The sequence below is a fragment of the Stegodyphus dumicola genome, chromosome 1 (assembly GCF_044657685.1).
Source record: "Stegodyphus dumicola isolate Sdum_Otavi_A_Nest chromosome 1, ASM4465768v1".
Taxonomy (NCBI): Eukaryota; Metazoa; Arthropoda; class Arachnida; order Araneae; family Eresidae; genus Stegodyphus; species Stegodyphus dumicola.
The window spans coordinates 221,770,569-221,783,073 of NC_140768.1; the positions used below are offsets into that span (position 1 = coordinate 221,770,569).

General features: G+C 31.4%; 1 protein-coding gene across 2 annotated transcripts in view; it reads left to right on the top strand.

Annotated features, from left to right (window-relative positions):
- The first annotated feature begins 366 nt into the window (after window positions 1–366).
- Window positions 367–12,505, top strand: part of LOC118198301 (glucose dehydrogenase [FAD, quinone]-like) — a 62,848-nt gene continuing 50,709 nt past the window's right edge. Inside the window, exon 1 of one of the 2 annotated variants that reach the window (XM_085825962.1) lies at window positions 367–435. The gene's annotated coding sequence lies outside the window, so the exon portion shown is untranslated. The remainder of the gene's footprint in view (window positions 436–12,505) is intronic. The other variant, XM_035369945.2, reaches the window with a different exon arrangement.

The window sequence follows — 12,505 nt, forward strand, 5'->3', positions numbered from 1 at the left end:
ATACATCTATTTATTATTAATTTTTAATGCCGCATCATTTATTTATAAACACCCTGGTACGGTATCACTTAGTTATGGTTCATCAAATTTAACGTTATAGTCCGTTTGATTAGACTAAGGGCAAATACTTTAAAATTTTAACTTTTTAAAATTATGGACCATTACCTAGAATTCCGTATTAAAATTTATTGTTTTTGGCAAAAGTAACAGTATTACGCGTTCTTGGAAGAGAAAGGAAGAAACGATAAAAGATTAGCATATCCTTAGGGTACATTCGTAATTATCGTAAACTTTCATCCGGAATACCAAGGTAGCCAGTTATTCATGCGTGCAACTGTGTCACGAAAAATGTTATAAATTTTGTGCCTTATTTGCAAACCTTTGATGGTTTAAATGGAACCTTACACAAGCGTGTCTTAAGTAACTTTATCTAGTGTAAGTTTATTTGGAATTTTTGTCCTTTATTTTCTAAGTGGTTAATTAATGTGTAGATTTTACTTGCTTTTTATTGGAGTAAAATTCAGTTTTAAGCGGTCGGAATTTAAGCGTTCGGAAGTTTTAAGTGGTCGGAAGTAAAACGATGAATTGAAATGATCTTCGTTTCATCAACTAGAAGTCTCAGAATTTTTTCATATAAATCTATTAACAACCCAAACAGTGCTTATATTCAGTCAAAGCATGCCGGAACTGGAGTCCGGTGCCTCTCAGTTTGTAGTATAGTCATAGTCTCATATTAATGAGCTCCAGTACTTTGTTGTAAAACTGGTGTTTCTGGTAGAAAATTATCGTTCATGCAGCATTTATTTCAGAATTTATTAAAACAGATATTACTCTAGCTCAATGATTCTTAACCAATGTACCGCGGCACTTTTCTGTGCCGCCAAATTCTTGTAGTGGGCCGCCAAATTTTAGAAATGTATACAGTAAATATTATAATTGGTTTAATCCTAGTATACGGTAAACATGAGAATTGGCGAATTTTTAAGACATTAAGAAGCGCGCCAATTTTGGTATCTAAGCCGATTTTGGTGCCGGATACTTCTGTATTTGAATTAACTTTGAACGAAGAGGAAGAACTAATTTCGCTTTCTAATAAACTAGATTTAATTTAAAAATATTCGGAAGAATCAATTTATTCATTTTGGATTAACATTAGATGCGATTATCCCATGATGGCCAAAACCAATTTTAAACATATTATTATAGTTTTCTACATTTTATTTGTGTGAATTCGGATTTTCAGTATTAACCAACATAAAAACGCAAAAACATATCGAGACTGTTAAATGTAGAAGACAATACGAGAGTAGCATTGTCATTTTTAGGACCAAATATAAATGGAATTATCAAAAACATCAAGCTCAAGTTTCTCCTTAAAAGTATTTTTACTATTAACTTGTAATTAATCCCTTAATAAACCTAATTCTGTTTTTGGTAGTACATATTATTTTATTTTACATTCAAAATTATTTTCATAAACTATTTTACACAGTGTATTACAGGTAAGAAAATAACTTTTAAATATATCTTTTTCTTTACGTGCCGCCAAATTTTGAAATTGTTAAAAGCGTGCCGTGACAAAAAAAGGTTGAAAATCACTGCTCTAGCTGCTGAATGTATACTTCACTCTTCGTAAGAAGAACAAAAAACGCGGGAAATCTGGAGCTGCTGCGGAATGTGATCTTTACTGTCAAAATGCCAAAACTTCAAGGATTTGAATAGTTGAAATTTGTGTCTATCCGGTCAGTAAAGCTTTAAATTCATTAGAAGCCAAGATAAGATGCGTGATTATGTGAAGGTGAAAAACGTTATTATTAAGTAATTACATTTTTGGCCTCGGTACTATGCCTTATTGTCATTATTTTACTAGCATTTTAAGTTTTAAGATTTATTATTTATCTGTTTATTCTTAATTTAATTTAATTTTCTCAAATTGCTTTATTTCTTTACATTTTATCTGAGGTTAAAAACCTAAATATTTTTTTTTTATTTGCTATTATGTGATTTATTTTTGCTTGTTAATCGTTCCTAATAGTCTTCAATAAGCATCAGATTTTAAAAACTAAGCAGCTTTATAAAGCACTGTCATCCGCAACAAGTTTCATCAAACTTATATATTTAAGATTTAACTGTGTAGCTCAAAGATAGAATATCGATTACTTTTTTAGTGGTGTGTTTTCAAATATTTATACTATATCTACTTTTTTCAAATTTTTTTTTATTTTATTGAGAAATTAAATGGTCTATAATTAAATATAGATATTTAGCATTTTACCTCAGCAAAGGGTCATCCGATTAGATTATAATCAGATTGAAGTTCAGCGATGATTGTAATTTTGTGTGAAATAGATATAAAAATGTAGCTATCGACTTCTACAACGACATTTTAGCAAGGGTGTCCGCTCTTTCATTTCCGACAATTCCACCGTGTGCTTTTACCCAGTGTAATTTAACAATATGTTTTCTTTCAGCATTTTTAAACAAGACTTTTATTTCATTAATTAGTCGATTTTCATGATCTGGTTGGGCGAGTGCCTGAAGCGCAGATAGGGCATCAGTATAAATATTTATAAAACACCGAACGGTTAATTTTTTATTAATTCAATTCAAAGACTCTGTCAATGCGTATAGTTCTGCTTGATAAACCGAATTCATTGGTTTAAGTTTTATTCTCACATTGTCTATTTCCACTCCATGAAATTTATCCGATTTCCACTCCATGAAATTTATCCACGAAATTTATGAAAATTATCCGATTATATTTGTCCATATTTAATTGGATCCCACCAGCGGCCGAGCGGAAAAGTCGTTGCTGGTAATTCGGTCCGCAGTACGAATATATAATTATAATAACCATTCAAATTTTATATCTTTATGAATAGGGTATATTTAAAAATCCATGAAGTAAATGTAAGATAAATAATGACAGTTAGAAATGTGATTAAAAAGTAAAACAAAGATATAGATTGCTTTAAATCAATCGATTAGTTAAAGAAAAGTATGCATTTAATTCGATATATCAATTAATGATCATATACCATGTCAGACGGCAGAGCTTCTAAATATCAACTATCTCATTTAGGTGGCGGGGATCATAAATTTGACAAATTAAAGACCTTATACCTCCTACAATAGCAAAATTTATTGAGCGAATGGTAAATAACGTGGTAGCATAAAATAAAGGGGCGTGAAAGAAATGTAAAATTAAAGTACAGAAGTTTCAAATATCCCTCCCCTTTCCCCCCAAAAAGCTAAATGTGTTTTAAATTTAATTTGGCTGATTTCTCCAGTTTGACTGATTATAACTTGTAAAGATCTTGTACAGCAAAGAATTGAAATTTCTTTATCTTCCTACATCATATCTCAGATCAAAAGAACACGTAGGACTCTTTTCTTAATAGACAGGGGGGGGGTTATTATTGGAAGTAATTTCAATCAAATGAATATCAAAAAGAATTATCTATTAATTGGAATTGCTGTGTTTGACTCAAAGTATTAAGGTTTGACATTAGAAATGTCTTTAATGGTGTTTTCTCAACTTTGTTTTTCATATACTATACAATTTATATTAGTAGGAATTAGCAGACGTTGCCACTGCAGGAATCATAAGATGTTTAATTTAATTTTGAATTGCCTTTAATTTACTTTTAATTTTTGTGCTGCTTAAGAGTTGAGCAATAAAAATAGTAAAGGAAGTTCTTATTAATTTAAATCATCATTTTATTTTTAAAAATGCATCTAACTGATATAATATAAAATCTAATTTATAATATATATAGTTGATCATTTGGAACATTTAGAGCATTAAGTTAATTTATAGAAGATGTTTGGAATGCCGTATATTACGTACTTGGGTATTGAAATTTTGATTTATATTTATTTTCGAGCTTGAAATTCATTATTATATTTCTAGAATCTAATACGAAACACGGCAGCCTTGTGATCATAATTTTTTGGATTATTTAATGAGACTGGTAAAAAAGGTACGAAAATAATTAAATAAAAAGTTATAACGGTACGTGATATATATTTCGTTACATAAATATTAATTGAATAAATCATAATTTTTAAAGTCTGTTAGTTGCTGCAATAGAATAATTAATCGCATTGCATTTAAAAGCAAATTCTTGATAGCTTCATCACTCGAAGTCATAAAAAGACGAATAATGGAAATTTATAGTTAAAAAAATGAGAGTTTTCAGATTTTAAATTACGTTCAGAGGGGCGTTTTTTTAAAATTTTGTGTATTACTTTTATTTATTAAATATCATGTTCTTCGCACTTAAACCATAAAATTCAGTTCAAGAGCAATATCGCAAAATAATTTTAAATTGAGAATATCTTTAGAATTTCCGATACACAGTTTCACGTGCTGGAGATAAAAATGTTTTTTTCTGTACAACGTTGTCATTGCTCGCTTTGAAATCCTTGAGTTTGTAAATCAAAAATTCTTTAAAGATTTGCAAAATATGAAATCGATAATAAAATAAATTCCAAATTTCAAATTTGGGCTTCCAGATGCTCATATTCGCTGGAGGATTACGTCATTCAAAATTGGATGGCTCTAGGTACCGTTGTTTTATCACAATGCGAGAAACATATATACATTTATGCAGATTCTTCATTATTTAATTTCTTCAAATATAATACAGGGTGATAAAATTTGGTGGCAACAGTATGAAAAGTGAAACGGACATTCAGAGTAATTCGACGCAAAATCGCAAAACGAAAACAATAGTCCCTCAGGGACAAAGCCCCTTTGCACTAATAAAAGTCAGTTACATATGAGAAATGTGTAGACGATTAAACTGCAAATACATTTATAAGGTATTTCTCCCACCTTCTTGGCGTGCCTTCGGGGTGTAATGGTTATGCACGCTGGGCCGGTATTCCAGAGGTCCGCGGTTCGATTCCAGACGAAGGCGATTGCTCATTCTTCATCTCTCCGGCCTTTCCAATTAACCTAATGTCTCTACACAGTAATTAAAAACACTTTTGTTGGTAGACTGATATCCTGAGAATAAATAGTCTCTGATAGTTTGCTCGAATTCTTTTGCAAACTGGAATCCGTTAGATTGAGCATATAATATAACATGTAATGCTTAGCTTGTAAAATTTAGAAATCCTATTTTAATCTCCTTTTAATTTGTAGACATATTTTTATTTGAGAAACATAGTTTTAGTTAAGTTTGTGAAATTTTAAATTAGCATTTTTTTGTTCGTAAAACTAAATGCTCTTAAAAATGGGGGAAAATTATAAAAAAATAATAAGAAAAATAAAATAAAATAGAAAAGTTCATAATAAAGACATCTCAATAATTTTAATTTAGAATGAAATTTCGAAAAACAAAAATTGTCTCTTTAGTCCATGAAATTTCAGTAAAAAAATGGTGGCCAAGGTACAAACAGGGTTTTCTTGAAATGCTTGGAGTATCATCCTCTGCTGGACATGTTAAAAGTGGTCAAGAAAAATGTGCTTTACATCTTCATTGCCACTTAACTGCACAGAACTCTTGAAGCAAGTCCAAATCGCTTTAGTGCATTGTGCTTTAGTGCACTCAGAGTGCATTGTGCAGCTGCGGTAGCGGCGATTGAGGGTGTAAAGCATATTATTCTTGACTGTGTTCATCATGTCCAGCAGAGGAAGAAATTTCAGGCAACTTTGAGCACTTGTGTATCTTGACCACAAGTTTTTTCTGAATTTTCTTGGACTTAAGAGACAATTTCTGCTTTTCGGAATTTCATTCTCAGTTTAGATTATTGAGTTCTCTTTATTTTACTACTTTTTTAATTTAATATTTTTTGCTTATTATTTATTATTCCTTCCCTCAATTGCATTGTTTATTTATTTTGATAGTGCTATGAATTACTAAATTACTGGAAAACAAGGAAATGAAATTAGAATTTAACAACAAAACAAAACAAAAATCATGTGAATAATGTGGCGAATAAGGAGGATTAAGAAAAATATTCCCTTTAAAATAAAGCTCATTTAACATAATATTTTTTTATAGACTTGAATTTGTAACTTTTATTCTCAGTGAACGGTGACTTAAGCAGCTTTGCAAAGGATAGATTTAATATATCTAAACTTGCCAAGTTAAGGAAAAGTGAAGAGTGAAATATTTTTTTTCCATCTTGGTGTGAAAAAATTTTACAAAATTGTCTGTTTACCGGTGTTGCACAAAATATAGCAGGATGAAGGGAGGGGATGATTTCTGACCTAAGATGTCAAAAGACAGCATACGGAATATGTCATCCCACGGGGGAAAATATTTTTCCTACCAGCCACCACGTAAAATGTGTGGCCGGCATATCAGTCGGCATTGATTAAACATAGTCAATATTAAATGACAGAGAGTATTACATTTTGATATTGTGCAGAATTGGGCTACGTACGTCGTACGTCAGAGATAAATTATGCTTTGAGAAACACTGAAAAATAACTCTCACATTTGAATCATCTCTTCTAATTTGTCCAGAATTTACAAGTGATTCTTTTAACTCATTGCCAGCAGTTAAGGTTGATTGTCAGCACAGATGGAAATTCGTTCATTAGCTGTGTAATGCTACTTTTCAAAAGTCTACCATGAGTAGTTGCATTGAAAGACAGTGCCAAGTGACTTGTAACTTCAAGTTAAGGAAATCAGTTAATCATACATAAGTATGCATTCATAAGTTACATTATTAAACTTAATTCGAAGAAGCACCGTGTCTGTTCCATTTGACAAGAAGTGCTACTTTAAAGCAATATCATTACCTCAAATCTGCCTCACCAGCGGCCGAGCGGTAAATCGCTGAACATTGGTAGTTTGGATTCGGTTCGAATCGCGAATGCGTGGGTACTTTCGAGGTTTTCTCTATGTGTAAACGTGTATGCAATCTAGTTTTCCTTAGAAAGACTTCCATGAAAGCATCCCTTCCATTAGGCAGACAGCCCGCGAGTGCTTTACCACAATTCAATAAATCAAACCAAACCAAACCATTATCTCAAAGGTAATATAAGGATTTAGCACTGAATGTTATTAAAAGGTAAACAGTGTCTCTTTCATTAGATATATAATGTCACTTTTGTACGTTAGCACAGCAGATATGCATTTATGTTCATGGGGTTATTATTAACAATTATAGAAAAGATATCAAGAAGATCTCATTGGACTATTATATAAAAAACACTATTATTCATATAACATCCAAGTAAGAAACTAAATAGCGGAAAACATAAAAGACAATGCACGCTACTAATAAAAATACTCGAAAACCAAATCCTCTAGAGACAATGTTAACCAAACCTGTTAGACTAACCATCCACATGCATACATCTTCGAATTATCGTGAAACATTTGTAAATGTTGTTCAAAGAGTTTGGTTTGGTTTATATGATTACGGCAAAGCACACAAGAGTTCTTTGCCTAAGGAGAAGTACGACTTCGTGAAGATCTTTCTAAGGGAAACTAGCTCGTACCGACGATACGCAACGGAAAATCCACGAAAACATTAGCCTGTTCGCCGGGATACAAACCTCGATGGAATTACTAGTATTCACTGACTTTGGCGCTTTTCCGAGGGAAATATGTAGGAGAGAAAGAGCAAAATTTCATAAGAAAATAATGCAATAGTGAAATAATAATAATTAAATGTATATACTTGTTAAAAAATAGGTAACTGTTTTTATAAATAAATTATTAAATTATGATGGAATATTCATAATCAACATCAAAACTTTCAGCGACCCTTCAAATACTAAATTGTCTTTCGACACAACAGTACTCCGAAGATGATATTTTTGATAACGCTAGGGAAAGAACTGAAAGCTTTTCGTCCTAGTTTTTATTATATTATTATACATATTTACTTAATTATAATCATTAACTACTTGTTTAAGTATTATTTTTACTGGCTTATTAATAATTGCTCATTTGTAATTGTTAATTAATTTTTAATAATTGCACGCATCTATTCAGTATTACATTATTTTCTTCTACAATTGTTTTTTCTCTCAATGAAACTGTGTTACTATGAATTGCGATTAATTGCAGCATGCAAGTGCGATGTTAAGAAGCTTGGAAAGCATTGTTCTAAACATGGCTGTCTGCTTTCATTTAGCAAGAAAAATCATTCGGTTCCTACATATTAGCCACATGATTCCTTTTTTAAGAACTTCTGACTTTCTGAAAAATAATTACGAATAAACACCTTTATTATTCATAATTATTTTTCAGAAATTGAAATTTCACTCTACCTGTCGGTGTCCTGCAACGATCTATTCTTTACGCCATAAAAAGAAGAAAATTAAAATATGTCCGAATAGCTTCTGTAAAATGCGGGGAAAAACTGGCAAGTCTGTTGACAAAAACTTATGTTCGTTTACGGCATTTTAAAGAAAAAATGTTAATTGCACGAGCTACGTAACAAGTTACTGATATGATGCTAAACCAGGGGTCGCCAAACTTTTTTGATCATCGCCCCTATATAATTTTTCGAAATCTCCATAGACCCACACAAAGGTAATTTTCAGGTAATTAAAATAAAACTTTATATTAGTCTAAATATTTAATAAATCAGAAACAGTAAGTAAAGTAGCTACAGATTTTTTACTTCTTAATGAGATGAGTGTGCCTGGTGTTTCTTGGCAAGGTTCGCTATATTGGGTTCGAAATTAGTCAATTTTAACCGTAAATCCCCTCGAAGCTCCACATTTAATTTATTTCTGTTTTTGTTAAAATTGAATTAACGTGACTGAAACCGGCTTCAACCATATACGAACTTGGAAACGCCAGCATAAATGGCTGAGCCATTTCGTAAAGTTTCACATATTTTTGCTTTAAATTTATATTAGTCCAAAATTTATGTATTGTCAAATTTTTAATAAGCGTTTTTGCTTCAAGATCGGACAATAGTTCAGAAAGCTCATCTTGTATGTTGATGTCGACGTTATCAATTTGCGCCGAAAATGGCGCAATAATCCAATCAGGGATGTCGATGTTTTCCAAATCAACAAAGCGCAGTTTAAAATCGTCGTTTAATTTTTGAAGATGATTTGTATATATTTCCAAGTCTTCTTCTTTTATTTTTAATTGTTTCAGATTTGAAAAATACTTATAATCCGTACGTAGCAATGAAGATCTAAATAAATTTAATTTTACTTGGAAGCCTAACAGTATTGTCCGAGCTTGGATAATTGTTACATCTTTTCCTTGCAGTTTTGTTTGAACGTCATTAAATTTTCCAAATAAGTCTGCTAAATAAAAAATATGGTTCTAATTGTTTTGGAGTTCATTGCTCAGAACAGGATTTATTTCGTTCAGAAATTCTGTCGTGGACACATACGAACACATGTCGGTATACATACGAAAAACCATAAGGAAAAAAGGGGCAGATTGTTTTCTGATTTTTATTTTCTATAAAGAATATAATATTAAGCCAATTATAAAAATATTTTAAATTTTTACGTACGCAGTTAGATATGTGTGATTTGCGTATTAAGAACTGTTTTTCCTTCGAGTCCCAATAGACCCCCATTCGACCCCTTGGGTCAGATAGACTGTTGTTAAATAGACCCCTAGGGGTCTATATGAACCACTTTGGCGACCCCTGTGCTAAACAATTCTTAAAGGCCATGCAAAAGACGAGGATAGCAGTATTATTCTCAAAATCATAGCATTTCAAGAGGCAGTTGTATTCAGAGCAGCGGCATTCTTCAGCGCAAAAATGACGCAAATTTCTGAGTGAGTTTTTTTTTTATTCCTCATTAAAGCTGCTATCAGGACTGGAAATTCACTTTGCGTCCGTATCACTTTTCAAACTGTCGCCACCAAATATTATCCCGAAAACAAAATTACTTAACGAAGAAGCTGCATTATATGGCGATGGCAAAAACGATGGCACCTAGATCCATCCAATTTTTAATAAACATAGTCCTCCACCCGAATATGTGCATCTCGAAGCTTGAATTTTGAATTCCGAATTTGTCTTTTATATTTTGTATAAATTTAATGGATTTGTGATTAGTAAACTCAGCGATTTGAAAGCGAGAAGTGGCAATATTGATTGAAATAAACATTTTTATACGCTAGACTATTGCATTCGGCAAACTATAAAGATATTTGAGTTTTAATTAACAAGCTCAGCTGTTTGAAAACAATGTGTTGCCACTAGCTGCAATGAAATACTTTTATCTTTTACTCCCCAGCCGTACTGCTGTTCGGTAAAGCCTAAGATATTTAACTTTCAGATTTTAAACTGGGAGTTCAGAGGGTAACAAATTAAGCGATCTAAAAGCCATAAACACAGTTCTTAAGAATATTTTTTCTGCTTTTAATCATTGATTTAAATAAAAATTCATTAAAATAACAAGATATCTAACAAAAATATTAAATATTTTTATAAAATGACATTTTATAAAAATCTGTTTTCAATAAAATCATACATCTGTTTTCATTAAAATCATAATATACTTTTCCGCTTTTACAGTAACTATTTTAGATTGCTGGCGTACGCGAGTGGCTGGGTTTTAAATAAATCTTTGTAAGAAAACTCAACATGCATATGAATCTCAGAAGAGACTGAAAAAATAGAAAACTATGTGCCAATACTCTGTTTCGGGAATTCTTTTAAAATTTTGTGATTTCGATGTTGAAATGTACGTAAGTGCGAAGAATGCGACGCATAACAATAAAGTTAAAAAAAAAAAAAAGTTCTGTTAGTAGGAGTGAGACCATTAGCAGATTAGTACATGCGATACAAAGCGAGAGCATAAAAGAATATGAGCAAGCCCTCTGGTGCTATATTAAAATCAGAATTCTTTCACATTTTCATTCTTTCCTTTATTTTTGTCTTTTCTTTTTTTTAGGTATAACATATAAATTCCCAAATGAGATAGTAGGGGTAAATTAATTAATTATTTAACCACAGGAGTTTTTAACAAATAATATTTTCGTTAAACCTCCAATTTAAAAATTATTTGTAATTTGATGTAGTAATGCAATTATTTTCCTTTGTTTAACTTGGTCAGATAGCATCAATAACAGCGTTTCTGGAACGTTTATGATTTTAATTATATTATGAAGAAATTGTAAGAAGCAAAAACAGTATTGCGTTATTTACAAATATTCATATTCAAACTGAAAAGCGTTCTAAAAAGAAGATTTAATTTGAGTTTTTCATTTTTGGAGGAGAAAATATTAATACAGTGATATGAGGAAAAAAATTAAAATAAAATCCTGTAATACAACATACAATTAAATTGCAGTTTCAAATGAAATTTTAAGGAATGTACTGTTAAAATCACACTATCGAAAATACTTTAATCAATACGAATTTTATTAAAAAATATGCGTTTTACTATGGAACTAGCAAACAAAGGATTTAAATTTTAGAATTTTAATCATTGCAGCAAGTAACAATGTTGGACAATCTCTGCTGACGTTTATGGCATAAAACATTAACTTTTATCAATATTTCTCAGTTCTGTCAACATTTATCTAAAGCGCAAAAAAATATATAATTATGTTTGGCGAACTACATTGTTATACATTTGCTGAATATATGTTATTAATTTATTTTGCACTATTGTTCATTTACCGGGCATGCCTTGCAATGCAACTTAAAGTAAAGCAAATGTTTGTATTTTAATTCTGTTATGAAATGTTTTCTTTGTGCGTATATTGCATTTTTCGTTTTCCTTATGCCAATGTTAATAATAGTTCGGGTGGTGAATTTAATTCTGGCGGGTTCACTTTTGCACCCACGAGGCACATTTTTAGTGTTCATTCTTAAATTTGAGGGCTCGCATTATATATCCATCTTTCCAAAGACCAAACTTGTATGAAAACTGCAATCATAATTAACATCGTATTGGAATGTACCAAGATTTAAATCAGCGTGCAATGTTCGTCTGGATCGAGCAGTGCATACTCCAACGCTTTCCAGTCTTGTGTCCCATTGCTTGTCTGTTTCAGACGAACGGGCGGGATCAGTGCGTACTCGAAAGATTCCCAGCCTTGCTTCCCATTGCTCGTCTAAAAGGTTTGAGAAACATTGAGTTAGAATGCTGAGTCGACAATAAAAATAGCGTTTGTATCATTTAGAAGGAAGTCACCAAATGTCTTAGTACACAAGAGATTTGGTGTTTTGTTCTTTAAATTTCGATTTCTAAAATTTCCCACATGGTGTTGTAATTCGTAGCATCAAAATTTAATTTGAAACTTTTTTTTAAAAAATCTCATTACACCCTACTACGCATCCAAGAAGGGAGAAATGATGTGTTTATGCTATGATGGACGTTTGACCTTTCAAAGCTTTTGTATTTTATCTCTACAAATCCTTTACTTTAAATAGACCGATTAAAAAAATCAAGGTGACGAAGTTTCAGACATGAAAAATGTCAAGAAATCTGAATATCTGTAGATCTTTCGAAATGATACGGTAGCCCCCTTTTATTGAGTAAACATTTCAGGCTATCCAACGAGCATTAGAAATCATTCGGTATATACATATTATGCAA